This window comes from Cervus canadensis, chromosome 13 (genome assembly GCF_019320065.1).
Source record: "Cervus canadensis isolate Bull #8, Minnesota chromosome 13, ASM1932006v1, whole genome shotgun sequence".
In the NCBI taxonomy this organism is placed as follows: domain Eukaryota; kingdom Metazoa; phylum Chordata; class Mammalia; order Artiodactyla; family Cervidae; genus Cervus; species Cervus canadensis.
Window position 1 is genome coordinate 74,359,009 of NC_057398.1, and position 26,950 is coordinate 74,385,958.

General features: G+C 53.8%; 1 protein-coding gene across 1 annotated transcript in view; it reads left to right on the plus strand.

The window, feature by feature from the left end:
* Positions 1–832: 832 nt before the first annotated feature.
* Positions 833–26,950, plus strand: part of LRRN2 (leucine rich repeat neuronal 2) — a 40,565-nt gene continuing 14,447 nt past the window's right edge. Inside the window, exon 1 of the mRNA XM_043485535.1 lies at positions 833–983. The gene's annotated coding sequence lies outside the window, so the exon portion shown is untranslated. The remainder of the gene's footprint in view (positions 984–26,950) is intronic.

Consider the following 26,950-nt stretch of genomic DNA (forward strand, 5'->3'; position numbering starts at 1 on the left):
GCAACCTACAAAGCTCTTTCACATATGTCATCATAGTGTTTTTTAAAGGCCTTTGAGCCACCCCTTTGAGGAAACTGGGGTATGTATTATGATCAGTTGTTTCATAGTAGAGGAAACTACTGCTCAGAAAGGTTCCGTGGCTTACTTGCAGCCATGGGGCTGGTCAGCGAAGAGTTAAGCTCAAACCTAGTGCTTGTGGCCCCAGTTCTGTGCTCTCTGCACTGTTCCATTCATGCTAGTATTTGAAAAAGAGACAAGTTCCGGGTTATCGACAGTAGTGGAAGGAGTGGTACCAAAGAAAAACAGACAAACCTACATGGGTGGGGAAGGAGGAGGTGGGTTGGAATGTGATGTGCAATCTGGTTTGTGTAGATTTACCTGCTACGCAGCTCAGGGCGATCCCAGTGGGCTCTGCAGAGCCTGCACGGGCCTCTCACCTTTCCCAGGCACTTAGAGTCCCTCGTTTAGCACAGAACAGCAGGACCCATCAGGCTCTGGGGACCCCAGGAGCAGAGTGCCGGGGGAATCCAGAGGAAGGAACAGGTGGCTGAGGTGGGCATGGGGCAGCGGCCCCCACACTCAGCTCCGGAGGGCTCGCTCCCAGTGGCTCCCTGCTTGGCTCCTGCCTGCTTTGCAGCCTCCTTGCCTACCACTCTCTGCCCCCTAAATGCACGAGTAAGCCTTCTCTGCAGCTCCGCACCGTAAGCTTTGCTCTGCTCTTGCCCTGCCTGGGTGCCTTTCATGCACACTCACCTGGTCAGCTCTCCCTGAGCTTCAGCACTCAGCTCTGGTGACATCTTTCCCAGGAAAGCTTCCCCGAAGCCTGAAGACCTCTTCTCTTGTACTGAGCACACTCAGCATGCCATATGAAAAATCTCTTTCCCGTGTCTTCCTATCTCGTTGGATTGGAAGCTCCTTGAGAACAGAGGTCTCCGTGACTTATTGATGTGGTGCTCCCAGAAACTGGCAGGAAGTAACAACAGGTAATGAAGGCTTGCCATGTTCTAGATGCTGTGTGAAGTGCTCTGTATTAATTCATTGAACCTTAAAAACAACCTTATCCTGTAGGTACTATATACCTTATTTTTAGAAAAACGTTTTGTCTTGGAATAAGTATAGATTCACTGGAAGTGCAAAGAAGCATACCAGGAATTCCTGAGTATGCTTCATCCAGCCTCCCCCAGCATTAACATCTTATGTGGCTATAGTTCAATATCAAAACCAGGAGACCAGCACGGATGAAATTCATAGAGTTTATCCAAATTTCATTTGTGTATATAGCTTTGTGTAACCACCACCACAATCAAGATCCTTACCTGGACAGTCACAAGGCTCCCTGCTGCTACCTTCACAGCTACACACCCCATCCCTAATGTTCGCCAGCCTCTGACCATGTCCCCCATCTCTGTGGTGGTGTTATTTCACAGGTGTTACATCAGTGGGATCGTACAGTCTATATCCTTCAACATTGGCTTCTTTCCCAGCAGCCCAGTTTCCTTGGGCTGCAGTCAGCTTGTTCACTGTATCGGTAGTTGGCTCCTCTTTGTTGCTGAGTGGTGGTCCCTGATGGGGATGTGCTCCAGTTTAATTACTCACCCCCTGAAGTACATTTGCGTTCCTCCATTTTCAGGTGAGAAAACTCACTTGCCTAGGGTCACATAACTAGTAGCTGGCATTTAATAAGGGTTTAGTAATAGGCACCTAATAGATGTCTCTTGTCCTAAGCTCAGCTGAGGGCACTTCGTGCACTTCTGTTAGTTCCCAGCCTGGTGTCTTACACACAGTAGGTGTTCAGTAATATTTGCTGTGAGGATGTGGATGCAGTTGCATCTGTGTTTACATAGGTAGCAGTAATGTCTAACTTATCCCTGTGCCTAGACATTTGCAAGAGAGACATTTGATAGCTTACATAACTGCACTTTCAGTTTCACTTGGAATATCAGAAAAGGAAAATTGGGGCAGTAAATATGATCACATACAGGGCTGGCATTTTATTGCCTAAAATGCCCAAAGCTGTTGGTTCCAAATTAATACATGCCGTATTTGCATGGTATTTTGCATCTGATTTGCAGGTGGCTCATTTTAGCACAATGGAGAGAGGCCCTTCCGGCTCCTGCTTGTCACTCCGGCCCTCCCAGCTGCTCCAGGCAAGCCGGCTGGTGCAGGCTGCGCAGACCACATTTGGGGCCTGAAAGTACCCACCCTCGGCCAAGAGGGCCACCAGGGTGTTTTTACCCATCAAAGAGGACCAGAGTTGTCCCTCAGCAGGGGCCTCTGGAGGTTTAATTAAGGAGGATTTGGGGAGCAGTTGGAAGCCTCGACCTCAGGTGTGGAGCCAAATGCAATTAAGTGACTGGAAGGGCCCCTCAAGGTGGCTTGTCTCCACCTGGGCACGGCGCACAATGGACGGGCTTGCTCAAGCCCCCGTGCCATCCCTCTGTTGGGAGAGGAGAGGTGGCAAGAGAGCCAGTCCCAGCCACCAGGAGTCCAGTCAAGGCCTCACCAAGGGTGCGTGTTGGAGGGTCAAACAAAAAAGGTGAGCCCTGCCCTCAAGGAACTGCTAATGGTGTTGATCCAGCCTCAAAGCAATTATTTAAACACCGAATGGTACAGGCCCCCACACCAGTGACAGCTGGTGGAAAAGAGAGGCTGTTAACTGGAGACAGTGTCCTAGAGGAGGTCAACCTGGTGGGTGTGCCTCTCGGGGGAAGCTGCTCCTTGACTCAGAGGCTGAGGGGGGAAACACTAGAAAAAAGCAAGTGTGGGTCCGGCGTGAAGTTCACAGAGTCAGGCCAAGACTGCAGAGTCCCTGGGGCCTTTCTGCAGGCCGCTTGGGACTGTGTCCTCAGACCCCCGGGAAAGCGTGACCACTCTCTGTGGTCAGGGCCGCTCCAAAGGAGCGGCCCTCAAGAGCGTGGAGTGGTGGGTGGAGAGGCAGCGTGGATGTTGGGAGGACGGCTCTCTGGGGGCTCGGCCGACACCGGGGAGAGGGTGTGGCATGTCTGATTTGAGGCCAGTGTTCGAAGGACTCGGGTTGGAGTTTGGTTGCTTAGGGACTGAGTGGAGAGAAGAGATCCCAGCGCTTGGTGGTCACCGGGGTGGTGCTGCCAGTGTGATGGGGGTGCCAGGGAGGGCGGGGATGAGCCTGCAGGAGGCTGGCCCTAGACGGGGGTGAGAACCGGGAGCACGGAAGACGGGGAGAGGTTTCCCCAGTGAAAGGGCTCCTCCCCGTGTGGCTGATTCCGTTAAGGGCTCCCAGAGGCTGAAAGCAAAAAAAATGCTGCCAAGTTGAGAAGAATGGTGAGACTGGAAAGCAGCTCACATAGCACTTTTATAAGCCTCTATTTAGGAGGAAGAGCAGACCAAAATGGCATTTTTATTGTTGGTTTTAAAGGTGGAGAGGGTGAGTGAAGGACTGAGTTTCCTGGAGGTGGGAAGGGATGAGGTTGATGTTTAGAGAAAACCTCTCTCTTTAAGATGGAGCGAAGGAAGAGAAGACGGGCCGCTGGGTGCTGGGCGAGGTGGGGACGGAGGCCCAGCGCGGGGGGAGGGGCACGGGAGGTCGCGCCTGCCCAGCCCGTCAGCCCCACGGGTTGGCAGGGTCTCTTGTCAGAGGCAGGGAGAAGCAGGTCCGGGAAAGGGCACCCAGAGTGTGCCAGGGTGGCAGTGAGAGAGGGCTGAGAGGGCGGCAGCAAGCTGGCTGGGGAGGCTGCCCCTGCAGGCCTGTTACGCGGCTGGTCTGTTGGCTTCTCTGTCTTCTTCCTGCAGTGCTTTGGGAGGAAAGGAATGAGGCAGGGTACGGAAAATCACTAATCTTTTCATTAAGACGGGGTGGCATTGACACCAGTAATCTTTGCCTTACTTCCTGGGGCCTGGGCTCCTAGACCTCTCCAAAGACTACCCAGCCTGGCCTCCTCCTGCGAACAGCCCAGCCAGGTGGCCCATCCATCTGGCCTTGCCATCTGAGGAGTCTTCCACCTCTCAAAGGCTGAGGTCATTTCTTCTTGTCCAGACTTATCAGTGGATCCAGTTCTAAAAGAGTCCCATTTGCCCTCACTGCTCTCTGGGCCCTGTTTTCATTTTTCTCCCCTCCTTGGTCTTGCAACAGCAGCTAAATAGCCTGTGAGAGGGTCAGGCGGGGAAGATGAATGCTGGCCTGTGGGGGCTGCATCCTGCCTCTCCGTTAAGGAGTCGATAGAAGGCGGGAAGCAAAGAATGGATAATCCAAGGAAACAGCAACAGATGCAACATGCACCTTGTAGGATAATCCAAACAGCGCTTCCTCTTGTGCTCGGAGAGTGCTGTGATGACTCGAGTGCGCCAGTTTGCTGGTCTAATTAGGTCTGATTTGTAGAGCACTGGTTGCATTGCCTAGAGGAGAGGCAGCAACAAGCAAAGGATTGCTGGGGAGAAGCCCATCCGGTGAATAATCCCCAAGTTCATGCAGAAGCAGGATGGAGGGTCCGTGAAGGCCGCCTCCCGGCTGGTCTTCAAAACAGTCCAGATCCTGCAGGGTGCCCCAGGACACAGTACTCCACACGTGTTGTGTGTTGGCCCCCAAAGGCCAGGTTAAGCAGGGGAGAATGCCTGCACTTGACTCTCCCTCAAGATAGGAACAAAGAAATAAGGGGAAAAAAAAACACCAGATTTTTCCCGTGCTTAACCCTAACCCCCTCTCATGGCACTTTCCTCCCTGTCCCCACCCCAGGCCTTGGAGATGTCATGTTTGGTCACCATCCTCTAGTGCTTCTGGACCAGCCCGGTGCCGCCAGAGGACCCAGGCCTGTTCCCCTGCCCGTCTCCCTGTCACAGCTCCTGGGGACACACATTTGCTGTGTGCAGATTGCCAGAGTCCAGGCACACTCCAGATGAAATTGGCCAATTTTAGCTACAAATGAAAAGACAAATGAGATGGAAATTGCACAGAACAAGCCTGGTCCTCGTCAGTAGGTATCAGTCCTGACACAGGACTGTGTAGCCTGTCCAGGCCCTTCCCTCCCGCTGAGGCCCACAGGACTCTCCTGTGCTGAGACGCCCGGCTCCTTCGCTCCCAGCCCAGCAGAGGGGTGGTCTGAGGGGCTTCGAGAGGAAGCCAGTGAGGGTGTGAGCATGTGTGAGATGGTGGTGGGGTGGGGGGTACAGGTAGGGGACACAAAGCAGATGCCGAAATAGCACCATGCAGAAAGAAGAGTTCATTATTCCAAAAAAGAAAAAAAAAAAAAAAAAATGAACATCTGTGTGCCCAGCCCTGTGCTAAGTGTTCTCACTGTAAAGGCAGAGAGCCCTATGGGGCTCCCAGCCCAGGGGACATGAAAAGAGAAAACAAGATGACGGGGCCAGAGACAGCAAGTGCAAGAGGACATGTCTAGCAGAGGGAGGAGGCACTGGAAGGAAGAAGCAGGGATGGGCAGGAAAGTGGGGGTCAGCTCACACAGCGGGGACAGAGCAATCTGAGCTCTACAGCCGGCCAAGGCTGTTTCAAGACCAGGGCTGTCCTGGAGCCTTAGGTACAAAGCAGAGAGGGAGAGCTGGGAGGAGGCGGCCCGCCTGTCCCCTGGACCGGGAAGGGGCAGCCAGGAGGAGAGCTTAGCACTGCTTTACAGACAGCAGGTAATTCGTTCCAGGTGAAGTGTCAAGGAGTAGGGATGACAGGGAGTAAGTACACCAATCTAGTGAACGAGGAGAACTAACAATCCAAATGTTTGAAGGATAGTTTACTTGCTCTTTGTGAAGAGGAGTCAAAGACCCAGGAGTTCTCAACCCTGGGTTGAGGGACCTTACACATTTTCTGAGCTGAGGGAATTGCAGAGAGGCGGAGAATGCAAATTTGTTTTCATATGGATGTAAGCTAAATACAGCTTTTGTAATAATAATAACAGTAGCAGACACTTGTAAAGCACTTACCAGGAGCCGGGCTATTGTAAGCACTTAACCGAGCTATTGTAAGCACTTAACCGTATTAGTTCATTCCCGTAGTAAATATTCTGGGGTCTGGGGTTCAAAGCCAAACACATGTAACTTAAAAGCTATCCATTTCCTTTCTTCCTCCCCACTCTGAAAGTTGGTTAAGAACTGGTGGCCACAGAAGGAACTCTGAGCCAACTCTCCCTTACTTGGGTTAGCATGAAGCAGAAGGGCTGGGGATTTGGGAGTAGTTCCAGGAGGCCTTAGATGATCCAATCTTGGTAGGTCAGACAGACTCCCCCCTCTGCCTCTGCATTCTCTGAGCTGAAGTGCTTCAATCCAGGTCCCTTGCTAGGGTGGGGCTCAGTGCTCATGGAGAGAGGAGATCCAGGAGACACCCTGAAGGGTGAAACCGGCCGTTAGGGTGAGTATGGCCAGTTCTCCAGGGACTGCTCTCTTCCCAGAGCCAGAATTGATGTGCATCCCACCACTGTGAATGTCTTTAAGCCTGGCTGTCACCAAGGAACAAGTTTCTATAGTGACAGAGATACACTAGACCCTTGACATTATCAACATCATAGCCCGTCATGAATCAATGGATTAAAAACTACCCTATAATTTCCCCCATAAAACATAGTATGGCTGAGAAATGTAATGAGGATGACTAGTGAGGGCAAAGTTACCTAACTCTCAGCTTGCCAGGAGGTTTCCCTGAATCAGACTCAACAGCCTTCAAGTCAATGCCATGCACTATTTCATGTCAGATATGGGCTGGTGGTTGCAGTGTAAGCCACTTTATGATAAACTTGAGAATGCCGTCTATTGCTTTTCAAACAGCAGGTAGCAGAGAGGGGCTGTGCTGGAACAGGGTAGACTGAACTCACCCATGCTTCTCTCTGCTGCTGCATGTAAACAAGAGTAGAGAAGGGGTGCAAGCCCACAGGGCAAGTGACAGGAGACCAAAGTGAGTCAGTGACGTCTGCAGCTTTGGAAGTTGAAAAGCTGATTGACTTGGCTTGATGGAGAAAGTAGAACCGAGAGATCCCTGGACAGATTCCTGCCAGTGAACTACAGACAGGCTCAGAAATCAGCGACATCTGACGATAGGGTAAGGAGTAGGGCCAGAAGCAGAAGAGTGATTCCTCACCCATTTCACCACCTAGTAGCATCCTGGAGAGAACTTTATTCTCCAGAGAGATCGAACCCAAGAAGTGCTGGCTTGGGAACACGGGTACAAGCATGGGTGGAGATGAAGCAATTTATTGAAAAATGGGCATCTGCTGAATGTTTGCAAGCCAAATGGGGAGATCCCCTTGCCCTGTTCTTCCTGTTGGCTCTAGGAATGCTGGTGAATGGGCAAATAGTGACATTTGGGGGACTCCATTGAAACCTCCCTTGGTGAGATGCACACAGAGCTTCCAGTCAGCTTCCAGATGCCTTGCTCGTAAATACAAGCCATTGGCCAAGCACCACTATATTTTTAAGGAAGGCGTCGAAAATAAGAAAGCATTAGCCAAAATAAACATAAAACAAATTGAAGACAGTGAACATATACAGGGAGCAAAATAAAATGTAAACACCACCACTGTCACAATTGAAATCCTCAGAAAAATAAGGGAGGGTTTTTTATGCCCAAAGAACAAAGATCCTTTAAAAAAAAGAATTGAGATATAATTCAATTTATAAATTGGTCCTTTAAAAATGAACAGTTTCATGGGTTTTAGTGGTATCCACATGGCCAGATCACCACTATGTAATTATGGAATGTTTTCATCATCCCCAAAGAAACCCCACATCTGTAAGCAGTCACTCCTTATTCTTTCTTCCCCAGCCCCTGGCAGCCACTAATCTACTCTCTGTCTCCATCCATTTACCTATTCTGGACATTTCATAAGTGGAGTCATGCAATATTCAGCTTTTGTGTCTGGCTTCTTTCACTTAGCATAATGTTTTCAAGATTCATCCATATTGTGGCATTATCAGTACGTCACTCCTTTTTATGGCTGGATAATATTGCATGTGTGGATATTTCACATTTTATTTATCCATGTATCGGTTGATGGACATTTGGGTGATTTGCAGACCGTGAAAATGCAAAGAATAAGAATGAACTCTTATAAACTTAAAATATACTCCATATTTCTTAAAGGAAAATGATTACACTTTCCAGATCACAAATCCATTAGGTGGCCAGCACAATTAGTGACAAAAGGCCCTTACAAAGACACATTTTAAAATTTCAAAATATTGGTGATAAAGTGAAGATCCTACAGGCATTAGGATAACAGCAGACTTCTCAACAGAACCCTGGCAGCCAGTAGACAATGGAAAGATTCCTCCAAACATAGGAGGGAAGATTTTTAAAATCTGAAATTATATTTTCAGTCAATCCATCAATTAATTATGGAGATTAAGACATTTTCAAGCATGCCAGTTATTAAGAAACTCACCTCTTGTTGAAAAAAGTAACTTGCCAGTGTGCCCCACCAAAAGAAGAAAGATGACGTGAAACCCAGGCAGAGGAACAAGCAGTAAGAATATTTGCTACCGTAGGAAAAAGCCTGAAAGGACTTGCACTAAAATATTAGTATTGGTTAGTTGGAATTGGGGGAGAAGGCAATGGCACCCCACTCCAGTACTCTTGCCTGGAAAATCCCATGGACGGAGGCGCCTGGTAGGCTGCAGTCCATGGGGTTGCTAAGAGTTGGACACGACTGAGCGACTTCACTTTCACTTTTCACTTTCATGCATTGGAGAAGGAAATGGCAACCCACTCCAGTGTTCTTGCCTGGAGAATCCCAGGGACGGCGGAGTCTGGTGGGCTGTCTATGGGATCGCACAGAGTCAGACACGACTGAAGCGACTTAGCAGCAGCAGCAGCAGCAGTTGGAATTGGGAGGTGGAAAGGGACATTATTTAAACCTTCTCCATGTGTTTTTCTCTTTGCAATAACAATGCTATATTGCACCTACATGACTACCTGTGTGTCGTCTCATGCTGAGATGAAGGCAGGAGTGAGGCGCAGAGGGCAGAGGCGAGTCCCTCTGGGGGCCCCCCCTCCATCACCCCCACTGCAGCGCCCCTGTGACACACTGCAGCCTCTGGGGCTGTATCGGACCTGTGTCTGTCTATCTGTCTGCTCTGCTAGGCCGAGAACTTCCCAGGAAAGAGCTGGCTCTTGCCCATAGTGTATACCCCTAGTGCCCTCAGAGAGCAGGCCCAGAATCAGAGCTTGAATGAATCTGTGGAACGAGAAAGGGAGGAGGAAAGCAGAGACTCCCCACCACACGTAGACCGCAAAGTGAGTGAGGCCTGGCAGTAGGGCCGCCATCAGGGTTTCACAGACCTGCTGGCCTGGAGACGAGGTCAAGGACAGTAGGCAGCCCGGGCTTCCTCCACCCGGGCTGGTGGAATCAACTTCTGGAGTAATAATTCCCCAGACACAGAACTGCATCGCTGAGAGGACCAGTGGTCACGTAGCTTTTATCTTACAGACCAGATTTGGAGGCCAGGATCCGGTGAGTGCCCTGCTCGAGACTCTTCCTGCTCTGGGCCTCAGTTTGTTCCCCTGAAAAGCCAGGAAGCAAAGTAAGGTGACTGAGGTGAGCTCTGACCACCCAAGGCTCTTAGAACACGCATCCCAGGAGGCTGAAGACCAGCTCACCTTACTTAAGTGTGGAGGCTGCCCAGGCAGACGCCTCCACCTGAGGGTAGAGGGTGAGTAAAGACTCCGCCTCCCAGCCAGCTCCTTCTCTCTGTGGAGGCAACTTCTGAGATAGGTGCGGTGCTGGACCACGTGGGCCAGCTTCCCCCAGGAGGCAGACGCTGGCCTGGGACAGCATGTTGGACCCAGCCGCCTACATCAGAATCACCTGCTTAGAAGTGAGTTCAATCTACAGGTTTCTGGGCTCCACCTCTGGGCTTGCATGATCAGGGACTTACAGTTGCTTGTTAACAAGCACCCCAGCTGATGCTTGGGTGCACTCTGATTTGAGAAATGGATTCAGGGGGCTGGGATTAGGGTTGGGAGTTTCAGTGCTCATAATCGGGAAATCGCTCGTTCATCCCGTACCTACTCCGCGTGGGGCACTTTCGGACATGTCTAATCTTTACAACCACCAGCCCGCAAAGTAGGTATTACTCTAATTGTACAGAAGAGAAGATTGAGACCCAGAACAATAAGTTGCCAGACATCACACAGCTAAAGAGACAAAGACCGGAATTTTAGCTGAGGTCCTTCTTTGCTGTCCTACTAGGCAACTCTGGCTCTCTCGTGCCTCCAGTGTTTGGAGGGAACCTGCTGCACCGGCGGACGAGGGGGTCATGTAAAGGTGGGGCTGCCCTGGGTGGGGGGCGTGAGGGGCACTGCATCTCTTCTCAGGCTTCCTTCAGGCCCCCAGGCGCGTTTTGAGGGGGGTGTGAAGTCATCTGCGACCTCTGTCTCCCCTTCTTCCCAGCCTCTCATTGTCTCGCTAATTAAAGACGCCTCAAAGAACTGCCCTGCTGTGAGCCGCTGGCCACCTGCCCACACCCTCTGGGGAAGCAGCGGCAAGGCGGCAGACACCTGGGCCCTGGCACAAGGAGACCCCTGGGCCCTGGCGGGGCAGCAGGCGGAGAGAGCAGGGCAGAGGGCAGCGGCCCGGGAGGACGGCGTTCCGGGAGGAGCACGCCAGCCCCTCCGGGCGGGTCCCTGTCCTGAGCAGGAGTCCCCACAGCTCCGTCGCCTGCTCTGGTATTTGCTGTGACTCCCCCCAGGACGCATTCGGTGGAGACACCAGAAAGCCCCACCTCGGAGCCTTTGCCTGCTGTCCCCTCTGCCTCCCAGTGACCAACCGTTTGGTTTGCTCAGGACTGAGAGCTTTGGAGATTCTGGACTTTAAAGCTGGGAACCGGGGACAGATTGGTCATCGTCCTCTGCTCCCCCATCTTCATTCAGGTCTGGGTCCACTAGTCCCTCCTCAGAGAGAGGTCTTCCCAGACCCCAGCATCCAGAGCCACAAGTCATGATCCTGTCACTGTTTGGTTCCTGGATTGGTTTTCTATTGCTCCTGGAACAAACCACCCCAAATTTACTGGCTTAAAGCAACATGCATTGTTGGCTCACAGCGTGTAGGTCAGCAGTCCATCTTGGTTGTTCTTGTGGTTTCTCTCTCTCAGGTTTCAAAAGGCCAAAATCAAGCTGTCAGCCAGGCTGGATGCCTCATGTGGAGGCTCTTGGGAGAACCCACCTCGGAACTTAGGCGGGGGCAGGTGGAGCCCAGCTCCTTGCGGGTGTGGGACTGACGTCCCTTCTTCCGTGCTGGCTGTCAGCATCCAGAGGCCTTTCCAGCCCTGGGCATAGCCCTTGTGCCTTGGAACTAGCAACAGGACCCCAAGTCCCTGCGTGCCTGGACTCCCCCTCCGCTTCAGCTGGACAAAGCTCCTGCATTTAGGGACTCATGCGACTAGGTGAGCCTCACGTAATAATCCAGGTCACTGCCCCTTAGAGTCCACAACCGGAGTCATATCTGCACTGTCCCCTTTGCTGTGTAAAAGGTAGCAGATTCAACAGATTTCAAGATAGTCAGAGGGCCATCCTGCTTACCACATTCCTTCAGAGCCCTTGTCACTAGCAGGTGTCTTATTTGCGTAGGTGTTTATTCTCCGTTGGGCTTCCCTGGTGGCTCAGAGGGTAAAGCGGCTGCCTGCAATACGAGAGGCCTGGGTTCGATCCCTGGGTCGGGAAGATCCCCTGGAAAAGGAAATGGCAACCCATTCCAGTATTCTTGCCTGGAGAATCCCATGGACAGAGGAGCCTGGTAGGCTACAGTCAATGGGGTTGCAAAGAGTCGGACATGACTGAGCAACTTCACTTTCACTTTCTCCTCCCCATGCAAGTGCCACATGAGCCGGACGGCATCTGTATCGTTCCCTGCAGGGCCCCTGGCCCTTTCTAGTGCTTGGCATGCAGTAGGCGTGGCACACAGTTTGTTCGATGAGTGTTACAGTGATTTCTGGACGCCCGGTGGAAACGGCAACTTCTGCAAACCGCTCAAGGCTTCTCAGAGCCCGCCCCGCCACGGAGCAGATGGCAGGAGGTCGGGCAGGGAGACACCCGTGGCTCCAGTGACCTTAGCACTGACTTCTGACCAGCCCAGCCTCTCTGCCAGTGTCCCCCCCTCCTCCCAGAGCCCCCAGATGCTCAGTGTCTCCCTGCCTGAGGACCCCAGAGGGCAGACTCCTGAGGCTAGCTGGCGCCCTAAGGGGTGGTAAAGACTGCAGGCCAGCCCAGGAGGAGGCAGGGACTGCTGCCGCGGCTGGGTTCAAAGCCAATCCACCTGGGACTTCCAACAATTAATTTCCCCCATCTGCACAACGATCAGCTTCTGAGGGAAAACAATTAGCCCACTGCAAATTGTAATTGTCATCTCACTCCTGACTTTAATTTGGACTAATGAGGCTAAGTGATTCCCACTCCCTCTGCCTCCCGCTCTGCCTCCCGCTGTCCGGGCCCTGGGCCCTCACCTGGGCGGGCAGTTAACCCTTGGCTGTCTGCCTTGCACCAGAGACTTAGGGCCATTTGGAGGCTGGCCCAGGCCAGGGCTGGGCCCAGCAGAGGCTGGCAGGAAGGAGAAAGGAAGAGAGTGCCTCAGGTCCGCAGGGAAGCTGCCTGTTTACGATGATCAGAGTTTTATTGAACAGAATTGACTAGCTGGCTCGCTCCTCTGTCACAGCCAGTTACCTCTGGCGCGCCGTCTCTGGGGACCCAGCATCCGGAAGCCTCTCCCTCCCGCAGGCCGGGTGCCCCTGCCCACCCTCTCCACTCTCCTGAGCTGAAGCTGTGCTTCTCCGCAGCCGGGAGAGTCACGGGGTTGGTGTGAGCGACTTGGCATCGTTCAGTTCAACCCTGCTCCTACTGCACAAACCAGGGAGGGAGCAGGCAGGGACGTGCTCAAGGTCACGCAGGGGTCCGGCCTCAGGAGGAGCACGCAGCACCGTGCTGCTTGTCGCTTACCTGTCTCTCGTCTCCTCGGGCGCGTCCTTGCTCTCTTGCCCATGGCTTGCCCCCGGCACGATGCCTGGCATCCTCACAGATGCAGGAAATGAGGCGCGTGCAACGTCCTGAGTCCACCAAGCCCCTCAGCCCACGTGGCTGCTTTGATTCGCGCGCTCACACTCGTTCATTCATCCGTCACAGTCACTGTGCTGGGAACCTCGCTAGATGCTCGAGCACAAAGACAAGACCCTTCCCGGCCCTCGAGGACCTCCCAGCCTCGTGGCTCTCGTGTGTGGGGCCGTTCGGCCTGGGACCCCCAGCCTCTGGCGGGTCAGTCTTCAGTGAGAACCGACTCTGACCTGACCGGCCACAGGTGAGGAAGCAGGCCCTGGCTCCCGGCCCCCACCTCTGCTGCGGAGCCACCCTGTCCCTGCTGCCTGCGGGGTTAGGTGTGGAGTCAGGAATTTGGATTCCTCATCCTGGCTTTGCACTGGCTCTCTCTGTGGCCTTCCACAAACCCTCTCCTCCCTCCTGAAGCCAGGGCGCTGGGCTCTGGTGTCTGCATGGCGGCCTCTGGAGACCCCCACCGTGGGGAGCCGGTGGGGCTGGTGGGAGGCTCCAGGCTGCTGCCACCCCCGTGACCTGAGCCCACGAGCCCCCGTCCCTGGCAGGTAGAATGGGGCGGGCGGTACGAGGCCTGCAGGTGAAGCCCTGCGCTGCAGCAGGCAGGCGTGGAGCCCCTTAGGTGACCGCTGGCGCCACAGGAGAGGAAGCGGGCCTTGCTGGCGTGCCCTGCTGGGAGCACCGACTCGTGGGGAGGTGGAAACTGGGAGTCGGGAGAGAGGGACGTCTCAGAGCGTCCTCTCCCAGGCTTCCGTGGTGCCGGGCGCGTTGGCAGCTGAGCTTTATCCCCGTGATTCCCCGTGAGGGCAGCCTCGGGGGAGGCCACGGCTTCCTCTGGGCCCTGCCCTGGCCCCTCCGTCACCTCCTGAGGGAGACACAGGCGACTGCCCGTCTGCTGCCTTCTCTCTGCATGCTCCCGTGGCCTGCCCACCCTCGGACCAGCCAGCCGCCGCCCGGGGTCGTTTCTTGCTCCTGCTCCTCTTGGCTTGGCTGGGCCACCGGGCTGGGTCCCTCCTCTCCTGCCCCGGCCTGTGCCTGTGAGGGAAAGGCATGGGAATATGAGGACCCCTTCTGCTCTGAGGCCGCTTAGAGCTCATCACCATCGGCCTGTTTGTTGTCCCTGAGGACAAGAAACCAGATGCCCCAGCGTGGCTGGTTCCTCCCCCAGGACATCCCCACTGCGTCCCTGCTGCCACGGCATGGCCCATTCCCCAGGTGCCTGGGAACCGCCTCTGACACACACGGCTGCTTTCTCGCAGCCACCCCAGCCTTCCCTCCGCCTTGCGATGCACTCCTGGTCCTTCACTTATGCTTGAACCTCACCTGCTGATGGGGCCGACGCAGCCTGCTCCCGGCTGAGGCTAGGGAGGGCGCGCCCCAACCCGGAAGTCTTACGCTGACCCTGCCTGGGATCTCCATCAGTGCTTGTCAAAGACCACCTCCAGAGTGGGTTCAGCACGCAGATTCCTGGGTCTCACCTCCAGAGAATATGATTCCAGAAGTCTGGGTGTGTATAGGAATCTGCAGGATTAGTAAGTACCCTGAACCTGACTCTGGACTGTGGACCACCCTCCATGAAAGGTTGCTTGATCTAGATGTGGTGAGAAGAGCTCTCCCCTGCTCTTTAAGGCCTTGGAGCTCAGGGTCAGAGAGAGAAACCAGCCCTGTTGGTCGGGGCTCTGGAGTATTGGCTCCCCCGAGGTCTTTAGGTTGCTGTCAGTACTCTCTTCTTGCCTGGGTGCCCCTGGTAATCCTGGTCTTCATCCTTATTCGTGCACTGCCTGGGAGGTGGGCGCCTCAGCAGAGCAGAGGGGCTGGCTGTGGGCAGCATCTGGGAGCTGGCCCAGTTCTGTAGGAAGGGTATTTACTTTCCCAGGGACTCGGCGATGCTCTGATGCTCTCCCACCTTCTTTAGATGCACTTTGAACCCCCACTTGGGCGCACGAGGCTGGTGATGTGGGGGCTTCAGCATGGTGCCCCTGGTCCAGATCCCCGCTCAGAGCGGTGGTGTCTGCCACAAGGCGCAAGCGCATCAGGCCACCCTAGGAGGTCAGGAGCATCATCACTGCACCTCCCTCCTGCTGCTGCTGCTAGTCCCTCTCAAAGACAGGTGAGGGAACAGTGCCCTGAAGTTAGGTAGTTCACGTTACGGGTCACAGAGCTTTGGGGCACACTCAGAAGTCATCTGCCCTCCCTTCATTTTACACTGAGAAAACCAAGGTGCAAGGGGTAACAGCTTCGCAGATTCTCACAGAGGGCCGATGGAGAAGTTAGGCCTGCAGCTAGTTAGTGATGAGACTTGGGCAGTGTTCAGTCCTGGCTCCTAGGAATAGGAAGGGGAAGCGTTGAGTGAGTGGTGGAGGTAGGATTTGGACCTACATCTTTCCAAACTGCAGTCTATGCTATTGCTCCTCAATAGAAATCTAATACAAACCACACTTTATATATGGAGTAGCCACAGGTGACTACTGGTGGCTTCCCAGGTGACTTGGTGGTAAAGATCCTGCCTGTCAAAGCAGGAGACACAGGTTCGATCCCTGGGTCAGGAAGATCCCCTGGACAAGCAAATGGCAACCCACTCCAGTATTCTTGCCTGGGAAATCCCATGGACAGAGGAGACTGGAGGGCCAGTCCCTGGGCCTGCAAAAGAGTTGGGCATGACTTAGTGACTGAACAGCAACAGCCACATTAAAAATGTAAAAAGAAACAGGTGATGCTAATAACATATTTAACCCAGTGTATCACCCCAGACTATCATTTCAACACGTAATGGGTGTAACAGGTTTACTAGCACTTTCACTCTTTTTGCACACTAACCTGTGAGCTGGCACAGCCGGCAGTGTGCTGCGTGTCTCAGGCTGGACTGGCCACGTCTGGCGGGCTCAGTGGCTGCGGGGGCCGCCGTGTTGGGCGGTGGGGGCCTAGGTTTCGCAGCCGCTCATTTCTGCTGCTTCGCCCGGTGACTCAGCAGAGACAGCAGAGCCGCCTCCTGGCCCCTGCCGCCCTGACTCCCCGCCATCCCCGGGGCCCTCCTCTTCCTTTGGGCTCTCAAACGGGATTGTGGTCTTCCTTCCCTCTCACCCACCCATCTTCCCGTCCACCTCTCTAATCCCCCCTCTCCTGAGTCTCTCCTGGAGGACTTGTTGTCAGACAAGAAACCTTTAAATGGGTGAGACAAAGGTGACAAATGTCCCTCATTTACATTCAGGTCCTATCTGGCTCTTTTGGCCCCGTTGAATGGCACTTCTATCAAAACATCTCATTTGGAAATGTCAGTGTGCTTTTTGATAAGTCATCAGTCACTGTGATGGCGACCGGCAGACGGGAAACAGCGTGGTGGCATCTAACATGCTGCGGAACCGCGCTTCTGCAGTTGCGTAGTATTTTATTTATTCAACGTGGCATGAAATCTCTCCTGAAGGAAAGACGTGATTAACCCTGCCACACCAGGCCCATCAAGGCCTTCTTTTCTCCTTAACTTGTCAGCCTCGCGTTTGCCTCCTTGCGCCTTTTCTCCCTGGAGTCAGGATCTCGCGGTCACCACGGGCCCCAGGGCACCTCCACTCGAGCAGGAGGCAAGCCAGCTGCCCTCCTGGCACCCGAACAGGAGCTGTGAAAACTGCCCAGCTGCTGCAGGACCCTGGCTCTGAATCCAGACGCCAGGGCTGCCCATGAATTTCACCTGGACCTGGAACAGTTCCCGTGAGCAAGGAAAGCTGGCGTCCTGCACAGTCACTGTCCACTCTGGTGTGGTTGCTGGTCCTCCGTCTCCCCCTCTCTACATCCCACCCTTCCTCAACTCCTGCAGGGTCCCCGCAGGACTGCGCCCCCAGCCATGCCCTAACCAGCTGCTTACAGTCCTGATTTCCTGTCAATTTCACCAGAAACAAGAGTAGATTTTTGAAAAGGAGCATTAAACATTTAGGGAAAATGATAATGCACATGCAAAAAAAAAAAAACCACAGGAGTCTCAAGTTTTCCAGATCCCATGTTTCTGATAGAAAATAAAGGTACTGAAATCTGAGATGGGCTGGTTCCGTCCAAGCAGCTGGCCTCTGGCTCCTTCCTTCGTTTCATCCTTGTGTGAGTCCCCCTCTCCTCTCACTCTGAAGGGCTCCCTCCCCCTCCCCACACTTCCTCCCCAGCCTTTTGGGGCTGAGACTTGGGCCAAGTAGTGCAAGTAACCAAACATGGCATAGAAGCAAGTGCAGGCAGAAGCCCCTGGCTTCTGTGCTGTGCTGAGGGCCATTCCCCTCTGGTACTTGGAGACGGTGATGGCCGTTCAGAGGCTCTCCTGTGACCCTGAGCCTGTGTGACGGCCACTCCAAGGCTCTCCTGTGACCCTGAGCCCGTGTGACGGCCGCTCAGAGGCTTTCCTGTGACCCTGAGCCCGTGTGACGGCCGCTCAGAGGCTCTCCTGTGACCCTGAGCCTGTGTGACGGCCGCTCAGAGGCTCTCCTGTGACCCTGAGCCCGTGTGAAATCCCCTGACCCACATCCAGGCATGCGGGAGGAGAGGTCATCCAGACCTTTCTCCATCCCTTCTCTCTTCATTGGTGTTGAAGGGGAAATATCACACAGGCACACACGTGCGTGCACAGTCTTTCAGTGTGAGCCTTCCCCATTCCTTCTCCCTCTGGGTGCTGTGTTATGATTTCTGCAGAAGACAGCGTCTTGGGAAAAGAAGGGCTCTGGCTCTGGAGCGGGACCGTCGGCTCCAGTCTCAGCTCTGTGCAGCCTCCTGCCTGGCTCTGGGCTGGAGGATGCCAGCCTCTCAGAGCTTGCCCGCACCCTGCCAGCGTTCCTGATGGTTAATTCCCCTCCACTCCCCCTTCACATCCACTTCCTCCTGATGCAGGTGCAAGGCAGAGAAGGGTCTGCAGTGATTGGCAGAAACCCTGTGCCCTGGTCCCGTGGCTTGAAATAGGCACGTGCAGATCCGCCTTCTGATTGTCGCCCACTACTCGTCTCGTCTAGACACAGGGTTAGACCTGCCCCATCAGGGCCCCAGCTGGCCACCTCTTAATGGGGGGCTGTCCCTTTTCAGGAAGCCTCCTGTTAAGGGCAGCCCCACTGCCAGGCATGAGCAGTCACACCACTTGTTCTTTTACCCCCCACCCACATTTATTGAGCACCAGTCATGTGCCAACCCCTGTGTGAGGTGAAGGGGAAGCGGGGGCGGAGCAGGCCCAGCCCCTGCCCTGGAGAAACTCAGGCCCAGGAGGCAGCCTCCCTATGGCTGCTGCTCAGCTAGGGTTGGTGCTGGGGGAGGGAGAGGACGGAGGGCAGGGATGTCACAAAGGAGGTGACAATTGAGCTGACGCGGGATGATAATTAAGAGTTTCCCCACTAGCGAATGGAAGGGCATTCCAGAACAAGTTAAAAGGCCTGCAGGCAGAGAAGGGACCATCCAGTTCCTGTTCAGCTTGGGAAATGAGGAGAGGAGGGGAGGCCCTGCAGAGGGGGTGGGGATGGATGGGGCTGGGGCTGCTGCTCGAGCAGCCAGGGGTCTGCATTTGGTCAAGGAGAGCTGGTGCCCTCCCTCATCACAAGGAGAGAGCTGAGGCGTAGGGACTGAATGACAGATGGGGCGCCCAGAGGAGAAGGGGGCCCCAGGGACGCATGAAGGATCGGGAGATTCAGCAATGTGGGCAGAAGTAGCTTCTGGCCCATTCACATGTTACCAAAAAGCCGCTCTCCCCTGCGGCCCCTTTTCTCTGATACTGCACTAGTGAAGCAGGAGGGTGTAGGTGTGCATGTCATGCCCATGTCTGCTGGGATATAGAACTCATTTGTTGAACGCCTGCTGTGCACCAGCACTGTGCCAGATTTTTTGTCAGTATTACTTCATTCAGTTCAGTTCAATTGCTCAGTTGTGTCCGACTCTGAGAACTCATGGACTGCAGCACGCCAGGCTTCCTGTCCATTACCAACTCCTGGAGCTTACTCAAACCCACGTCCATCAAGTCAGTGATGCCATACAACCATCTCATCCTCTGTCGTCCCCTTTTCCTCCCACCTTCAATCTTTCCCAGCATCAGGGTCTTTTCCAATGAGTCAGTTCTTCACACCAGGTGGCCAAAGTATTGGCACTTCAGCTTTAGCATCAGTCCTTCCAATGGTTATTCAAGACTGATTTCCTTTAGGATGGACTGGTTGGGTATCCTTGCAGTCCAAGGGACTCTCAAGAGTCTTCTCAAACACCACAGTTCAAAAGCATCAATTCTTTGGCACTCAGCCTTCTTATGGTCCAACTCTCACATCTATACATGACTACTGGAGAAACCACAGCTTTGACTAGATGGTTGGATGGCAACACTCACTCACTGGACATGAGTTTGAGCAAGTTCTGGGAGATGGTGAAGGACAGGGCAGCCTGGCGTGCTGCAGTCCATGGGGTTGCAGAGAGTCAGACACGACTAAGCGACTGAACAACCACCTCACTGAATCCTTGATAACCCTGTGAGACATTATTCCGATTTTACAGATATAGGAATTGACGCTCAGAGAGGTTAAGTAATTTGTTTAAGATCACACAGCTAGGAAGAAGCAGAAGTAGGATTTGAACTCAAGTCTTTGCTATTCTGGAGGCTGTGTTCTCTCCACGCTGCTGTGGAAAGCGTTTGTCCCCAGGTTCCTGAGCCTGTTCTTCATCTAGCCCCTGGGGTTCTGGAGGGATTTATATGACTTTGATGCTGCCTTCGTCATTAGAAAGCTGTCACTGGGGTGACAGAGAGCAGCAGATGCGGAGCTGTCACAGCGGGAAAAAGGCGACAAGGAAGGCGCTTCCTCCCCCGCCGCTCAATTGGAGGCAGCCACAGCCCTGCCTGGTGAAAGCCTCCCTGTCGCAGTTGTGTTCCTGCTGTGTCCCCAGAGTTGTCCTAGGCCCCTTCTTCAAGCCGGTGGGCTCCAGGCCTCAAAATCCACTGCTGGTTTCTGAAGGATGCAGAGAATTGTATGGAAAGGGGCCAGCCCATCCTCTTCAGAATTGACCAAGGAGTAGAGCAGTGGTCCTTAACATTTGGGGCCATCGACCCCACGCAGGGATTTCTGGACCTTCTCTCCAGAGAGACATATCTGTATGCTCACACTCACGCGCGCACACACACACATGATTTCAGGTATTTTCCAGGCTCTTCAGTCCACCTGTGGACTCAAGATTAAGCAGGCTTTCTCTCTGGAGATGCAGGGGATATGTTGATGATAAACACAGTTGCTGACTGTGTTTACCCTTCTGACCCTTTCCTCATCCTATGGCTCCTGGAGGAAGCAAAGGAAATGTCGCTCAAATTCAGTAATTGCTTTTCGAGAGTGTCTTTGGGGAGGTGAAACCATGGGCTGCTTGAGAGTTCTGGCTTCTCCGTATTTAAATTGCCGAGGCCCTTCACATCTGTGAGGGCTGCACAGGCTGCCTGGGCAGCTGGGAGCGCGCTCTGCCTAAAAGTCTGCCAGGATGCCAGCTCTCGGAACCTCGGGAGCCCTCCTTGCCCTGGGTTCCCTGAAGATTGCTCTGGAAGAGACAGCCGTTGCCGTGAGGCTCTGAGGACCTGCGCCTCCCCCTCGGCCACCGCTGGAAGCTCCCGTCCCTCTCTGAAGGGAAGCACGTGCACTTGTAATAGAGCTGCCTAATCACTTGTCTAAACTAGACATTTGGTGTGTAATGACTCCTGGCTGCGACCAGAAAGAGCCATCAGCCTTTCTGCAGGGACCAGACCTGCCGGCTGTGGCTCCATTGGCTGGAGGAGCAGGGCCGTCCTCCTGAAGGTAGCACCCCTGTGTAAGGAGCCCGGAGAGGGGGTCACCTTTCAAGGTTGGGCAAAGACGGCTGACACCCCTCTTCCTTCTTCACCTGCTTGCCTCCTCCTGGGCACAGGGTGAGCCCAGGATGGGAAGGAGTGAGAATGTGGGACGGCGGGGTGCCGGGGGTCATTTCCCACCTCTGCTAGTGACCCGAGGGGGCAGCTTCTGGAACAGTGGGCCTGTGGAATTGTGGGCCTGCCTTGCCGGCCGGCTGGAGAATACAGGAGATCAGGCAGGGCCTGAGGCTTCCCAGGCTCGGGGGTATGACTGGAAAGCCCGCAGATTTGCTATTTGCCCAGAGTTTTGAGATCTGGGGAGAGAGACGCTGGAGAAATATAAGCCACAGCTGTGTTAATTATTATTATTTTTATCATTATTACAGAGGAGAATGTTCCCTTGTTAATTCCCTGGGAAAACAAGCTGGCACCACTCAGGCCTTGAGCCTAGGAGAGCAAGCAGTGGTTAAAAAAAAGTAGCCTCCGTATCTGCTCTGCTCCGAGCTGGTTCACCTGGCCGGCTCTGTGCCTCTCACCCACACATATGCACACACACAGACACACACGTGCCCTCATATGTGGCATAGCCCCTGAAGCGCTTGTTCTTGCGTCAGTGGGAGAAAGCTGGCCAGGCCAGAGCAGAACCGTGTGAGTCTTGGGGAGAAGACCCCTGCTTCTGTTATTCTGGAGTTTCGATCGATGAGCACTTTGAACACATCCACCATCCACAAGTGAGCTCCCTCGCGGCCTGGCACGTGGTGTGGTGAGGAGCCAGGGCCCAGCGTCACACGGGCTGGCCTTGTGTCGTGGCTTCTGCGTGTGCCAGCTGTGGGGCCTAGGCGGCGGCTTCACTTCTCTGAGCCCCCATCTCCCCTGCAGTGCGTATGCCTGCCACTCTCAGAGGGCTGTTCACGTGGGTTAGAGAAGAGACAAACTTTGGGAAAGGCCCCGGACAGAGTAAGTGTTCAGTAAATTGTACCTGCTAAACTTCAGAGCAGATGTTCTTTCCCATTTTACAAGTGAGAAGCATCTGGGGCTCAAGGAGGAGGTCCCCTAGTTGGTAAGTGGTAAAGCTGCGTTTCTTTGGGAGATTTCCATGGGGGCAGTGTGGACCTGGGCCTCCCACTGCAGCCAGCTCCGTCATCCCTGGAGTGCACACACACGGCCACCCCTCTGGGGACTGCTCCAAGAGCTGACCTGGACTGCAGCTGCAGTTGCCCCCAGCCTCTGCCAGGTGGGGGCAAGGGTATGGAGACAGAGGAGACCCCCAGCCAGATGGCAGCATCGGGAGCTGGTGGGGGCAGGGAGAGGAGAGATGGATGACCTGCAAGGTGGGAGAGGGGCAAGGAGAGAGGGCAGCAGTGAGAACAGGTGGGAGCTGGGAGAAGGCGGGCCCCACTGGCTCCTGGGGAGCCCATGGCCGGGCTGCGGCTCCATTTGCTCGGACAGCTGGATGCCCCTTCCAAGAGGAGCTTCCTGTTGGTAATAATAAAACATCCTTAAGCTTGGTGGCAAATCCGGCCACTAAATTTACCTCTCAATATAATATGATTGTGAATTTGTGGCACATGAATTATATCTGAAAACCATTATTTATATATAATTATGTAATAATTATATATACTGCATATACATATATATACACATGCTTATGCATATACTTGCATATTTGTGTGTCTGTAATCACACAGTCATGTCCAGCTCCTTGCAACCCTTTGGACTGTAGCCCTCCAGGCTCCGTTGTACATGGAATTCTCCAGGCAAGAATATGGAGTGGGTTGCCATGCCCTTCTCCCAGGGATCTTCCCAATCCAGGAATCAAACCCACATCTCCTGTGTCTCCTGTATTGCAGGTGGATTCTTCACCTACTGAGCCACTGGGGAAGCTCTGCATGCATATATATAAGTTTATAAATATATAAAATGGGGTTGTTAAGGCCACTGGTTCTTGACCCTTCCTAGTTGTATGATCTTGGGCAAGAAGTTTAAGTTCTTTTAGCCTCAGTTCTCTCATCTACACAATGGGGAGAATATAATGGTTGTTCTGAGGATTTAAAGAGGTAATGAGGGGCAAGTCCCTGGCAAAGAAACAGTCCTTAGTGAAATTGCTTTGCATCTGCTTTAGTTGGAAAAGGTGTGCCATTGCCCCTTGTTTAGGATCAAGGAAAGTGAGCCCAAGAGGGCTGTCTGCAGGCCTGGAGGGCAGGCGCCGGTGGAGCGCTGACTGTTTGCAGAGTGAAAGGCGTTTCGCCCCTTCCTGGGAGAGGCACAGCTCTGGGAGGCTGAGGAGGGTGGCCCTGTGGCCCCGGGGCCAACTGGACCCCCAGTGGACTGAGGGCCCCCCCAGAGCTGCCGGGGTGGGCTTCTCACACCAGAGGGACCCTTACAAGTGAGGAGCTGAGGGAGCTGCCGGGGGGGCGGGGTGGCCACAGTTGGGGCCCTTGGTGGGCATGTGAGCCCCAGACACCCTCCTCCAGCTGGGGCCAGGGGCCTGGGTGGGCTCCCACTTGGAGCAGATGAGCTGAGATGCAGTTTCTTAGCAAGTTGTGCCTTTTTAACCCCAACCGCTCTCTCATCAGGAAGTTCTTCCGCACATCCAGCCTCAGCATCCTATGGCCTTTCATCTGCTTTCCTGACCTTTGGTTCTTAACAGATGGGCTTGACTTCAGATGCCCCCAGCCAGCTTCCCAGAGGCAGCCGGGAAGTGGGTTGAACCCCCGCATGTGTCGGCCCAGGTGTGACCTTGCGTGGGGCACATTCACATATTCCCGCGTGGTGGGTCAGGCGGCCAGGGTCCTGGAGAATCCCCATGCCCGCCCCGGCTTCACCCTGGAATTACTTTCCTAGCTGGGCGCCTGGAGTGGAACCCATTCTGAAGGCTGAAACAGGAACACACCACCAGCCTCAGGAGCTAACAGGGAGCCTCTGCAGGCAGCCTGTCTGGGCTCGCTTCTCTGCTGCATACTACTTACAAGATCCTGGGCAAGCTCTGTAACCTTTTAAAGCCCCAGTTTCCTCATCTATAGCGTGGGAATGCCAGTAGTTCCTACTCCGAGGGTTTGGGGCGATTCCGTGAGATCCTGTGTGGGAAGCCCCGTGCTGGGTGCCATGTAGGTGCCGAGGCTGAGGTTGGAGGCCTGGCCCTGCGACACCGCCCTGTGAGTGGTGATGCCCACGGTCAGTGCTGGTCATCAGCTCCCAGACTGCGGCCGGCAGGCTCTCTGCTGGGGCCTGGCGCTCGGGTTGGGGGAACGGGCGGTCGCAGCTGGGGGCCCCTACACTCAGTGAATGCATTCATGAAGCAGAAAGGGGGCCAGAAAAAAGCAAAGAAGAGGAAAGAAACACCAGCAAATTCTCCTCTGTCCTCCCCCAGCTCTGCAGCTCCTGGGGGAACTGAGCTGCATAATACAATGGGATTTAATAAAATGCCTTTAACTCACAAAGTTTGTCTGCCGCCAGCTCCTTAATTAAATTGCCTAATGCTGCTTTGCGATGGCAGCACAGACTCCTGTGTTTAAAGAGCGTGGTGTTGCCATGGCGCTCTCCCGGCAGGGCCAGCCGGCCTGGAGGAGCATACAGATGAGACGGGGGCCTGGCCCTGCCCGCAGCGTCCGCCGCGCCACACACACCCCAGAGGCACACACACCCCAGACACACACACATACCAGAGACACACACACCCCAGAGGCACACACACACCAGACACACACCCCAGAGAGACACACACCCCAAACACACACACATACCAGACACACACCAGACACACACACATACACACACACACACACACACACACACACACTACAGTGTACCCTGGTGTTCCTGGGAAAGGATTGAATCCCTGCCAAGAACGCTAGCTGAGGCTTTAGAAAGGGGAGACCTGGGGACACTGAGCAGAACGGAGCTGGCCTGCTGGCATGGCAGTGGTCCTGGGCCCCGCCCTGGCACTCGGGCAGCCCCTCGAGGCCTGGGAGCCAGTATCTCCCCAGCCACCGCTCCTACGGGCCCCGCCCTGGCACTCGGGCAGCCCCTCGAGGCCTGGGAGCCAGTATCTCCCCAGCCACCGCTCCTACGGGCAGTCGCTCCCTCTCCCCTGGTGCCCACCCAAACACCCTTGTCTGTGTGTGCCGAGACCCAGGGAGGGCCGGGAAACGCTGGTAGAGAGTCCGAGTTTGATGAGAAAGGGGTAGGATATTCTTTCACACATGGAGGGTGGAGGAAAGAGACGCTCACTTGCTTGTGGAATTTTCCTTTAGCTGCAGTGCTTCTCAGTAAAACCAGTTGGGTATTTTCCCCCTATACTTTATTATGAAAAATTTTAAAATATTGTATCACAGCAAAGTTGACGGAATTTAACAGTGAGCAGTCATATACTTGCTACCTAGATTCTACCATTAACCTTGGGTGAGACTTGCTTTATCACGTCTCCTCCCATCCATCAATCCATCTTATTTCTCCTGCATTTTAAAGTAAATTGCAGGTATTAGTACATTTTCCCTAAATGCTTCAACAACCGTGGAGTTCAACTTTATTTTACAGATTTGTTTTTTATGTAAAATTTTCATGCAAATAAATTCTGGGGAGTTTTCATTCCATGCCTGCGTTGTACCCCCAGAGACTGGTTTAATTGGTCCGGAGTGAGAGGCAGACATGAGTATATTTTAAAAGATCCTCATATGAATCTCTGGTGCAGCTGGAGTTGAAAAGCAAAGATAACAGGAGGCAAAGAGTTATCATTTTTATTTCCCCCAAGGAGAATGCGAAGCTCTGGTTGCCTGTCTCCTATTTATACTTCCAGCCCCACTTCCCTTCCCCCGGTACCCTGTGTGTATGCATCACACGTCCACATTCATGCTTCTTTTAGGGTGTACATGTGAACCCACTCATGCTCATGTTAGCCTTACAGGGTCTCTTCATCTATATTTCCAGTGGCAAAATCCATATCTGTTTCAGATCGTGTACAAGTCACAGAGATGAACCTGAACAAATCTTAGGATGATCAGGGAGCTTAACGATGACCAGGATTGAGGCAGCGGATGCAGGGATGATGATGCTAGTGAAAGGTGTTCTCAGTGATGTGTGGTGATGACGGTGAGTGAGGGGGTCCCAGCATCACCGCTGAGGACAAGGGCAACATCAGGGGCTGATACTGATGGAGACGGGGTGCTGCAGGCGGGGGGCCGCCAGCGTGGCGTCCATCCCAGGTGACCGCCTCCTGGTGGCGGTCATCACGTGGTGCTGCTGTTCCCTTCCTGAGAGGGTGTGCGAACAGACGCTCGCTCACCACACTGACACCCATCTGGGGAGAATGTTGGTCGGCATATGGCAGGAAGGTGGGTCCCGCCACCTGAGAACCCGACTGCTGCAAAGTGCAGCTCCTTCCCAAACGCCGAGAGGTCGCCTGAGAGCCCAGGCCGAGGCCCTGACGGAGCAGCGGCCCCGCAGTCGGCTGCCCTGTCTCACTGTGCTTTAAAAAGACACAGCTCCAGCGTTAAGTACAGGCGGACCATTAGCAACATTTATTTAAGTTGACCGGCTCTGAGCCAGCTGGACTTGGGATGCCAGCCATCTCAAGATCGATAGAGATTTTATTTGCTGCCTTCGTGGTTTCCTGTTCCTTTCATGCCTGGTAAGCTTGAGTGAGGACAGAGGGAAAGGGCTTGGGTTCCTCCCTGAGGCAACAGGGGGCAAAAGGGTGCAAAGCCCAGCACTCCCGTCTGACCACAGCACTTAGCTGGCCCCCGTCTGCATTGTCCTGGGCTGCTGGGATGAGAATGAAGTTAGGATGCTAAGGTGTGCTACTTTAAATATATACATATATATCAAATATATCTCAACATATATATGTATAAGGAATTGATAGAAAAATATCTTAATGTTGTCCAACCCTTTCATTTTACAGATGAGAAAACTAGGGCCAAGTGGGCAACAAATAAAATCCCTGTTGAGAACAACAATAAAAATCCCGTTCACGTATGTAATATTTCTAATGTGGCAAAGACACCTCACACCTGTGATCTGATTGGATCTTTAAACCAGCCCTGTGAGCTGGCAAGGACCTTCCTACCCATTTGACAGATGGCTCCTGAGTCATTCCCAGATTTTTTCCACTAGCACTTAAGCCTAGGTGGTATATCACAGCCCATAGCATA